The 9811-nt window shown below is 35.5% G+C and overlaps 1 long non-coding RNA gene across 1 annotated transcript; it reads left to right on the top strand.

The window, feature by feature from the left end:
* Positions 1 to 3277: 3277 nt before the first annotated feature.
* On the top strand, positions 3278 to 5427 carry LOC105438004. Its single transcript, XR_004064256.1, has 4 exons — positions 3278 to 3318; positions 3773 to 3815; positions 4815 to 4855; positions 5317 to 5427. It is a non-coding gene; the product is annotated as an uncharacterized LOC105438004 (long non-coding RNA).
* The last annotated feature ends 4384 nt before the right edge of the window (positions 5428 to 9811 follow it).

The following is a 9811-nucleotide window of genomic DNA, read 5'->3' as shown; positions in this document are numbered from 1 at the left end:
CTTCACACTAGTTCTCACTGCAAAGTTGTCTAACAAGTCGATAAAAGGTCCTCACGTTTTGGGGATTAGTACAAATCGAAGAAGAAGAACAAATCTTTTTTTGCGGTGGTGTGGGTGTGCTCGAACTGAAAAAAACCCTGGGTTGGTTTCACGGGTTTTAAATTTGGAATTAACTGATGCAACGTACGTCTCTCATAAAATAATAACATGTGGGACAGTTACACGACAGTCCAAGAAAAACACGTTTATCTTTTTCTTCTTTCCAGGAATTTCTCATATTTCATGTCCCTGTGGCAATATACGGAGTAGTCTACAAATCAGTATTGATTACGTTATCAATTTTTTGATGTGTTAATATATTTTTTCAATAGTTCTGCGGTAACTTTCTGATCGGTTGTCAATAAAGTAGCCACCGTGTAGTAAAGTTTTTTATTCATATAACCCTTTCATTCAAAACTATGACGCAAACTATAACAATTGGGTACTTTTAGACTACCTATTTTATTTCCCAGCAGGTTTTCAAAATGATAGCCTTCTTACGTGATTTTATTTCATTTCTTTTGTAGAAGAGAGCAGCGCAACTCCGAGGTAAGTAAAACCAAGTTTTTTTTTTAACGAAATAGCGATTTAATACATTTTATAAATCCTGAAAAAATAGGGGTAGAAACGATAACTGCAAGCGTGCTTGAAAGACACCTCGAACCCTTTGCTGTTCAATAGAGTATACAAACATATGAGTTAGGCCTTGTAGTAAAGTACATTAGCCCTAATAAAATGTATATCTACTTTTTCTTCCCCTTCTTTTTTTTTTATAACGATCTCCCTCAATTTGCCATATTTTTGTTCTGACATGAAAATACTCACAAAAACTGGGAACCTATAAATAGTTTTTTAAAACATAATCGTTCATTTTAATGCAATTTCGCATTGTTTTGAGCCTCTGAAGTGCACATCTAAATGAAACATGTAAAAAAAAGTCTCAGTAGCATTATTGTGTGCAGAAAAAAAATCAAATAATAAACATCAAAACTGAAACCCCTCCTCATCATTTCAAAATTAAGATTAAAATTAAATTAAAACTAAGATTCCATTTTACTTTGCACACTGCACAAAACAGACTGCGATTCGATTTTCGAAGAAATGGCAATTGTAATAGATATGGTAATCTAAACAAGCATCATCTTTCCGATTTCTAAACTGCTGATAAGAATACTAACAATCGGAATGTTAGTGAATTTAAACCTTCTAGTCAGAATAATAGCCGAATCAGCTTTAAATCGTATAGACATTTCCATTACTCGTCTGATGGCACTACGCTTTTATGTCGATTTACCAATTCTTCCTTCAACGAAGTTTGAAATCCCTTGAAATTTAAATAAATCAGTTGGAATAAATATATTGCCTGTTTCAATTTTTATCGTCACATTATGCCAAAACGTGTACTAAATACCCGATATAGTCCTATACACGTTACTTTACCTCGATAAACTTAGGCTCACTTCACCGGTTGTCTATTTTTGGTGTAAACATTGGAATTATTTTGTGAATAGATTGCACTTCTCGATTTCTTTCTACGTCGGGGTGAACACCAAACAGTTCCAAATAATCGTATCTTTTTTCTAGAACGTAAATGATTCCATCTTATATTGTCGCTAATTTTCTCGAATTACTTTTCTTTTCTAATAATGTAATTTATTTTTATGTAAATAAAAATAAATTAATATTAACGAAATAAATGTAAGTTATATCCTATATGTTTTGTAAGTGAAGATGGAAATCTGTTTACCATCATAATTACGCTTTGTATTACATTGTGCATACAGTTACAGAGTGTCAAGAAGGTGGATCCCCAAAGATCACGATGGAGTGTGACCCAGGATCAACTATCAGGATCACCAAAGGAGTTTGTGTGATGGTCCCTTTTTGCGATGCTTATGACCCCTCTCTGGACAGCCTGTGTGATGACAGTGACAAGACGGCACTGTGGGCTCCGTATTGCCAGACTGTCAATCCATGTACCTTCTCTGTCTCATGCTCGGCGGGTTCAACGTGCCCGGGGGAGTACACCTACGGCTACGCTGATTATGAATGTAAGCAGTAGCGGTTCTAGAAATGGCAGGAAATCAGCCCCCCTCCCCCCAACCCCCTCGAACCAAAAAAAAATCTTGCACCTGAACATAACATTAGAAAAAATATTAATCTATGAGAGGCAAATGCAGAATAAATGCACAAATCCCCAAGCCCCGGCGCTCCTCCTAAAACAAATGTTGTTATTTATATGTAATTGCATGAAAGTAAAAAAGGATGAACATTTAACGTTTCAAGGAGCTTTAATATAAAATGCATCCAATAAATCAAGTAATTACATAATTTTCAAGAGAAATAAATCATGAACGTTGATCCCACTGCAAAATTAATTGCATAACAATCACCTGAAACTGCGAAACAAAAATCGAAATATATTCAAGTTGTTATTATTTGGGGATGCGTAGAGAAGTGAATGTTCATGTTATGTATTCATAACTATGTATTGGCACTGTTTTCTAAGTGTTCTACATGTTTCATAATGATATAGTTGTAATTCATACAGCACCTTTTCCACTAAGATGGCATCCACGAGTTAGTGTTACCAAGCAGTGAAAGTTTAAGTTAAAAGAATGCGTAAGGTTTTAGAACAGGAAGGTTTCCAAACTCTGTTTGAATGTTTCTACTGTTGGCATGTTGGTGATGATTTTAATTTGAGGGCGTAGCTTGTTCCGGAGTGTGCCAGCAGGAGAGGTAAAAGCTGCATCTCCAGCTGATTTGTCGATTATTGGTTCAGGCGCGAATCCAGGAATTTCTTGCCGGGGAGGGGGGGGGGGGCACCGTGTGGGAAAGAGAACATATATATATATATTTTTTTTTGTCCCCCAAAAATCGCAACGACTCAGCCAGCCGCTGAATAAGCGGGATGGGGGGGGGGGGGGGGGGGGGGGGGGGGGGGGGGGGGGTGAGAGGACACTTTTTTTTGGGGGGGGGGTAATTTTTTTTTTTTATTTGACATTTTGCACCGTCATATTATATTATGTTATGTTATGTTATATTATTTTTGGGCTGGGGGGGGGGGGGCACGCCCCTGTTTTTCGGTATATTTTGGGCGAATTTAGGGCTGATTATAACATCTTTTTTTTGGCGGGGGGGGGGGGGTGGGGCACGTGCCCCCTGTCCTCCCCTCCTATAAAATAAATTGTTTAAATCCTCGATCATCTTTTTAATGCTATTCTTATTCCATACACAGGTGTTACAGATGAAACAACCGCGCCGACAACGTTAACAAGTGTGAGTTATCCTCCATAAGGGGGTCATGTGACATACAAACATTCCCCAAAAGACTGTAATTTAGTGTAATATGAAGAAATATCTAACTATTTTTTTTCAGATGAAATTTTGTATAACATCACAATTGAATTCGTCTTACAATTTATTTATTTTATTTTACTCACTCGCTTCATTACCTATTCATTCATGCATTTATTTAATTTCATTTAGTTGTTGATAGTTAGAACAGTAATAAGTTTCATAAACCAAGTTGAATGATAAAACGATACACTTGATACTGATTGCTTGGTTACTGGATCGTTTCTTATTCTTCTACTTAGTTATGCATGTAATTCTGAATTATCCTCTTTTTCGTGAAATCTACATATCATATATAGAATTTTAGTTATTTCATAAATTAATGTATTATGATTATACTGAATGAAAAGAATTGTATATTTCTGTTTGATAACAGGCCAGCCGTGAAACGCCTACAGAAGAACGGACTCCAACGCCAAGTAAGTACATGTATTCACAAACTGATGTGAAGGTGTCATGGTAAAGTGGTTCAGTCATTTGACTCTCAATCCTAATGTTCATGGTTTGAATCCCAGTCTGGCACCAATTTTCTTTGGCAAGATCAGCATTTGCAACTTCCTACCCCGTTTAATTGGGTACCTGGCGATCGCTAAAGAAATACTAATTGCAAGGCTCTCTGGCAAAATAGCACTGGATCTGACGAGGCTTCTCTTGGTAGACAAAATCATGATTATTATCATTATTATCCTTTATTATTCAAGATAGAGCAAATCCAGATGAAACACTATTGGTTATGATAGTAGGCATACAGAAATTAGAAGCATTATAATTAAGAGCTAATAAATGTAACTATTATCATTTTATTAGTAGTATTATTATCATCATTGTTGTTGTAGTTGTTGCTGTTGTTATTTTGTGAGGATAGCCTGGCCTCATGCTCACGACACAGGCAATTCAGAGTAGGAAATGTACAATACACATGCAAGCATTTGGGGGCAGTGGGCCAGTAAGCCGAGGTAGCGTTTCTACTTCGTCATTTTCGTCATTTTGTATTGTATCCTCATTTACAGATATTGAGTTAAGATTTGTATAATTTTGTGCAATAATATAATTTGTTCTCATTATCAAAATGGGGCAAACACTAGGGCGGGATTGGGGCCATAAATGATACCTTTGGGGCGCAGCATCCAAACCTCCTCGCCCCCTAAAAAAAACCACGAGTCTGCCGTTTTGTAAATATTGAAGGAATCCGTTGCATTGTAATTTAATTAGAAATAAATATGGAATTATCCAACAGGCTACATGAAATTTCAACTTAGCCTTTAATAAATCGTTAAGGTTTAGGGATATGCTATATGTATTTCCATGCCAAGTGTAGGGCTACGTAACCTTGTAGTGGGTTGGAAGGGGTTAGTCTTTACCTAGCATTGCATCTTTTAATGCTCGTCTTTTTAATGCTATTCTTATTCCAAACATAGGTGTCAGAGGTGAAACAACCGTTCCGACAAGGTCAACAAGTGTGAGTTATCCATAACGGGGTCATAGGACATACACACATTTACTGGGAAGAATATGATTATGTGTTATTCAAATAATTTACTAACTCATTCGTTTTATAGATAATTTTTTGTCATAATATGATGAATCGATTTAACGTTCAAATTAAGATTCATTCATTCTATTTTAGTCACTCGCTTAATCACTTATTCATTCAAGCATTCATTTATTTCCTTTTTATATATTTGTGCAATGTAATTTTGACATAGATTTTTCTTTTTCTCACTTACAAATAAAAGTATTAAACATCGATTATTGCTAGGTAACCGGGTCGTTTCATATTTTCATAGACGTATGTAATTCTATATTACCCCGTTTTCATGAAATAAAGTATTCACGATAAAATAATGAAAGTTATTTCATGAAATAACCTGTTATTATTATACTGACGGGAGAGAGTGGTACATTTCTGTTTGATAACAGGGCACTCCTGAAACACCTACAGAAAAACGGACTCCTACGCCAGGTAATATTCACAAAATTATGTAGAGGTGTCATGGTAAAGTGGTTCATTCACTTGACTCTCACTCCTTATGTTTAGGGTTCGAATCCCAGTCCGGCACCAATGTCCTTTGGCAAGACATAAACGCACATTCGCCACTTCCAACCCAGCTGTAAATGGGTACCTGGCAATTCGTAGTGTAATAATAATTGCAGGGCCCTTTGGTAGAACAGCACTGAAGCTGATGAGGCTTTTCCCGTAAACAAAATTATGATTATTATGATTATTATCATGTATTATTTAAGATCAGACAAACCAGAAAAACAATATTGATTATTAGAGTAGGCATACAGAAATTAGAAACATTATGATTAAAAGCTAAATAAATGTAACTATTATCATTTTATTAGTAGTAGTAGTATTATTATCATTGTTGTTGTTGTTGTTGTTATTATTGTTATTTTGTGTGGATTACCTGGCCTCATGCTCACGACACTGGCAACCCAGAGAAGGAAATGTACAATAAACATACAAGTATTTGATGCAGTGGGCCAGTAAGCCGAGGTAGCATTTCTTCTTCGGAAATGTTCGTCATTTTGTGTTGTATCATCGTTTACAGATATCGAGTTAAGATTTTGAATATTTTTGTGTAATAATTGAATGTTTTATCATTATCAAAATGGGGCAAACACTAGGGCGGGATTGAGGCCATAAATGATACCTTTGGGGCGCAGCATCAAAACCTCCATGCCCCATTAAGATACACGTGTCTGCCGTCATGTAAATATTGAAGGAGTCCGTTGCCGTTATACAAAAGGCTACATGAAATTTCAACTTAGCCTTTAATAAATCGGTCAGGTATAGGGATATGCTATATGTATTTCTATGTCAAGTGTAGGTCTACGTAACCTTGTAGTGGGTTGGACAGGGTTAGTCTTTACCTAGCATTGCATCTTTTAATGCTCGTCTTTTTAATGCTATTCTTATTCCAAACATAGGTGTCAGAGGTGAAACAACCGTGCCGACAAGGTCAACAAGTGTGAGTTGTCTATAACGGTGTCATATGACATACTTGATACACACATTTGCTGGGAAGAATATAATTCGGTGTTATTTAAATAATTTACTAACTTATTTGTTTTATAGATATTTGTTTTCATGACAAGTTGAACTGATTTAACGTTCAAATAAAAATTCATTCATTCTATTTTAGTCATTCGCTTAATCACTTATTCATTCATGCATTCATTCATTTCATTTTATATATTTATGCAATGTACTTTTGACATAGATTTTTCTCACTTTTTCTCACTTACAAATAAAAGTATCAAACATCGATTATGATTGAGAACAGAAATAGGTTTCATAACAGTTAGTTGAATGTTAAAACGATACACTTAATATCGATCATTGCTTTAAATGGTAACTGGGTTGTTTCATATTTTCCTACTAAGTTACGAATGCAATTCTATATTATCCCGTTTTCATGAAATAAAGTATTCACAATACAATGATGAAAGTTATTTCATGAAATAATCTGATTATACTGACGGGAGAGAGTGGTACATTTTTGTTTGATAACAGGGCACTCCTGAAACGACTACAAAATATCGGACTCCTACGCCAGGTAAGTATTCACAAAATTATGTAGAGGTGTCATGGTCAAGTGGTTCATTCACTTGACTCTCACTCCTCATATTTAGGGTTCGAATCCCAGACCGGCACCAATGTCCTTTGGCAAGACATTAACGCACATTCGCCACTTCCAACCCAGCTGTAAATGTGTACCTGGCTATTCGCAGTGTAATAATAATTGCAGTGCCCTCTGGCAGAACAGCACTGAAGCTGATAAGGCTTTTCCTGTAAACAAAATTATGATTATTATCATCATCATTGTTATTATTATCAAAGATTAGAATAATCCAGATAAGACACTATAAGTTGCGATAGTACAGTTATTAGAAACATTAGTATATAACAATTAGTATCATTTTGTTATTGTTAATTATGATTATTATTAATTTTAGTTGAAGTATTATTATTATTATTATTATTACCGTAGTTGGTACTATTATTATCATTTTATTAGTAGTAGTAGTAGTAGTAGTATTAATTGTAGTATTACATGTATTACTTTCATTATCATTGTTATTTATCATCATCATCGTTGTTTCATCATTTCATGTACAGACAGCAACCAGCAAAGTATGGTTTAATATCAGGGAGAGCCGTTATATTTCTGTACACTAAATGGGGGGGGGGGGGGGGGGTGGGCGAAGAGGGGCATCTATTGCACGAAAACGGAGCAAAAATATACAATATACATACATATATATTGGGACAGTGGGAAAGTTAGCCGAGGGAGCGTTTCTGCCTCACAAATTTTCGCCATTTTGTTTTGTATCCTCGTTTACAGATGTTGAGTTAGAAGTTTGTATAGTTTTGTTCAAAAATAGATATTTGTCTAATTATTAATATGAACGACGGTGGGAAGGTATTCGACAGGCTACATGAAATTTCAACTTGGCCTTTAAAAAAATCAGTCAGGTGTAGTCTTATGCTACATGTATTTTTTATGTCAAGTGTATGCCTACGTAATCTTTAAGTGGGTTGAAAGGGGTTAATCTTTGCCTAGCATCGCATCTTTAAACTTTATATTAATTCATAACACGTTCAAAAAGACTTCCTAGAAATAAACTCAAAGGCAATTAAAATACACTATTGCATATATCCCAAAGAAATCATGTTTGGAATAGGAAATACGTCGCTGTAATGCTCGAACTTTTCAAAAGGTGATGACCAAGGCTATTGAACTTGATCAAGGTTCGTTCTTTGAAAGGCTTTGCGATCGTATTTGATATATACCTGCGTTATTAAGGTATCGTCAAACGTCACATCAAATGTTTATTTCGGTTATTTTCCACAGATTTTACCACAATTCACGAGGCATTGCCTACAACACCTTCACAAGCAGACATAGTCCACCAGAAGACCTCCCTCTTCAAACGGATCGAGGGACGGCGCCTTCGAAATCACGTGATCAAAACCAAACATGGATTGTCATTGGTCAAATGCGGTGCCGAGTGTAACAAGCGAGACGAATGCGTGTCATTTAACATCGGCAAGGGTGTGTGTGAGCTCAACAAACAGGTGGTAGGCGGCACCGGTGTCAGCAGAGACGACTTTGTTGAAGACGAGGGATATAAATATTATGAGAAACAATAGGCTTTGAGTCGAAGTTTGTCTTGAAGGTATTAACCAACATGATAATGGTTTGCGAAAACACGTGATTGACGTACATAGAGATTCACTCTTCTTCATATATCATTAACTTATTATACCAACTGAGAATATGAGTATTTACAGAGATTTGACGATCAAGATGTTGATTTACTTCTTTTATGTTCATGTGTATAACGAAACTTTGTGGCACCAAGTTGTAGTTGTGTTGTTCATGTGCATATACAATTTACTTGTGTATGATAAATGATCAATATCCGTTTAACCAGAATTGTTTAGTCATGTTTAGAGTACATGACTGTATGCAAATAATTCTGTATTTGATTGTGTGAATTATATATCCATTTCATTGTTAAAAGTCAAATGATTTAAAACACGCCTTTTTGGGGTCAGACTATTGACATTATGTCATTCTGTAGCAATGAAGGGAAATTAACGCGAAATGGTTTGCCTTGACTTAATAATTATTTAGTTTCTGAATCATCTTTTGAACGAAGGCCTACATTTTCATGAATTTCAACATAACGGTATTAATCTGATGAGGTCTACACGAACACGTCCACGCACACCCACACAACAACCCCCCCAACAAACACAAAGAAAATACTGAAGATTGGATGTTGATGTTCTTAATCTTCATGCCTTTACTGTTGAGGCACTATAAGTAGGTTTTGATTTCCAGGATAAAATCAGAACTATGGGTAAACTTAATATTAAATGCTGAAAATAGGACCTATGGTTTATCTGAACCGAATCAGATTCCATAGGACTAAGTCTTAGCTATACAAGGACACATCTTTGTTCTCAGATATCGGCTTCGTACATAGTATTTCCCCAATCGTAAAAGTTGGACGCAATAAGAATTGTACGTTTTATAAAGTTTTCAATGACTAACCTATGGGCTTACAGGTTTATTTATCTCATGTAATTAGGAAGGCAGTGTGACTTGATATAAGACTGGTGTTGACGCGTCTTAAATCACTTCATTAGAAGTGTGTTCATCAGAATCTTGTTTGTTTGTTTGCAGTATCTTGTTGATAGATTTTCCTACTTTTGCAGTGTTGCGCTAGAATTTGATTAATTTTGTTGTAAATTCAAATCCTTTTTGATGGCTCATCAGATTTGTGTACATAATTAAGTTGAAAGAATTGCTTAAACCTAGGCCCATAACTGTCAGTGATTAACACATATTCAAAGCCCATAATTGAGTTTTAAATTAATTTCTATCTTTTTTTT

Source organism: Strongylocentrotus purpuratus, unplaced genomic scaffold, assembly GCF_000002235.5.
Source record: "Strongylocentrotus purpuratus isolate Spur 01 unplaced genomic scaffold, Spur_5.0 spur5_scaffold_15, whole genome shotgun sequence".
NCBI lineage: Eukaryota > Metazoa > Echinodermata > Echinoidea > Camarodonta > Strongylocentrotidae > Strongylocentrotus > Strongylocentrotus purpuratus.
This window is presented reverse-complemented; position numbering and strand designations above follow the sequence as displayed.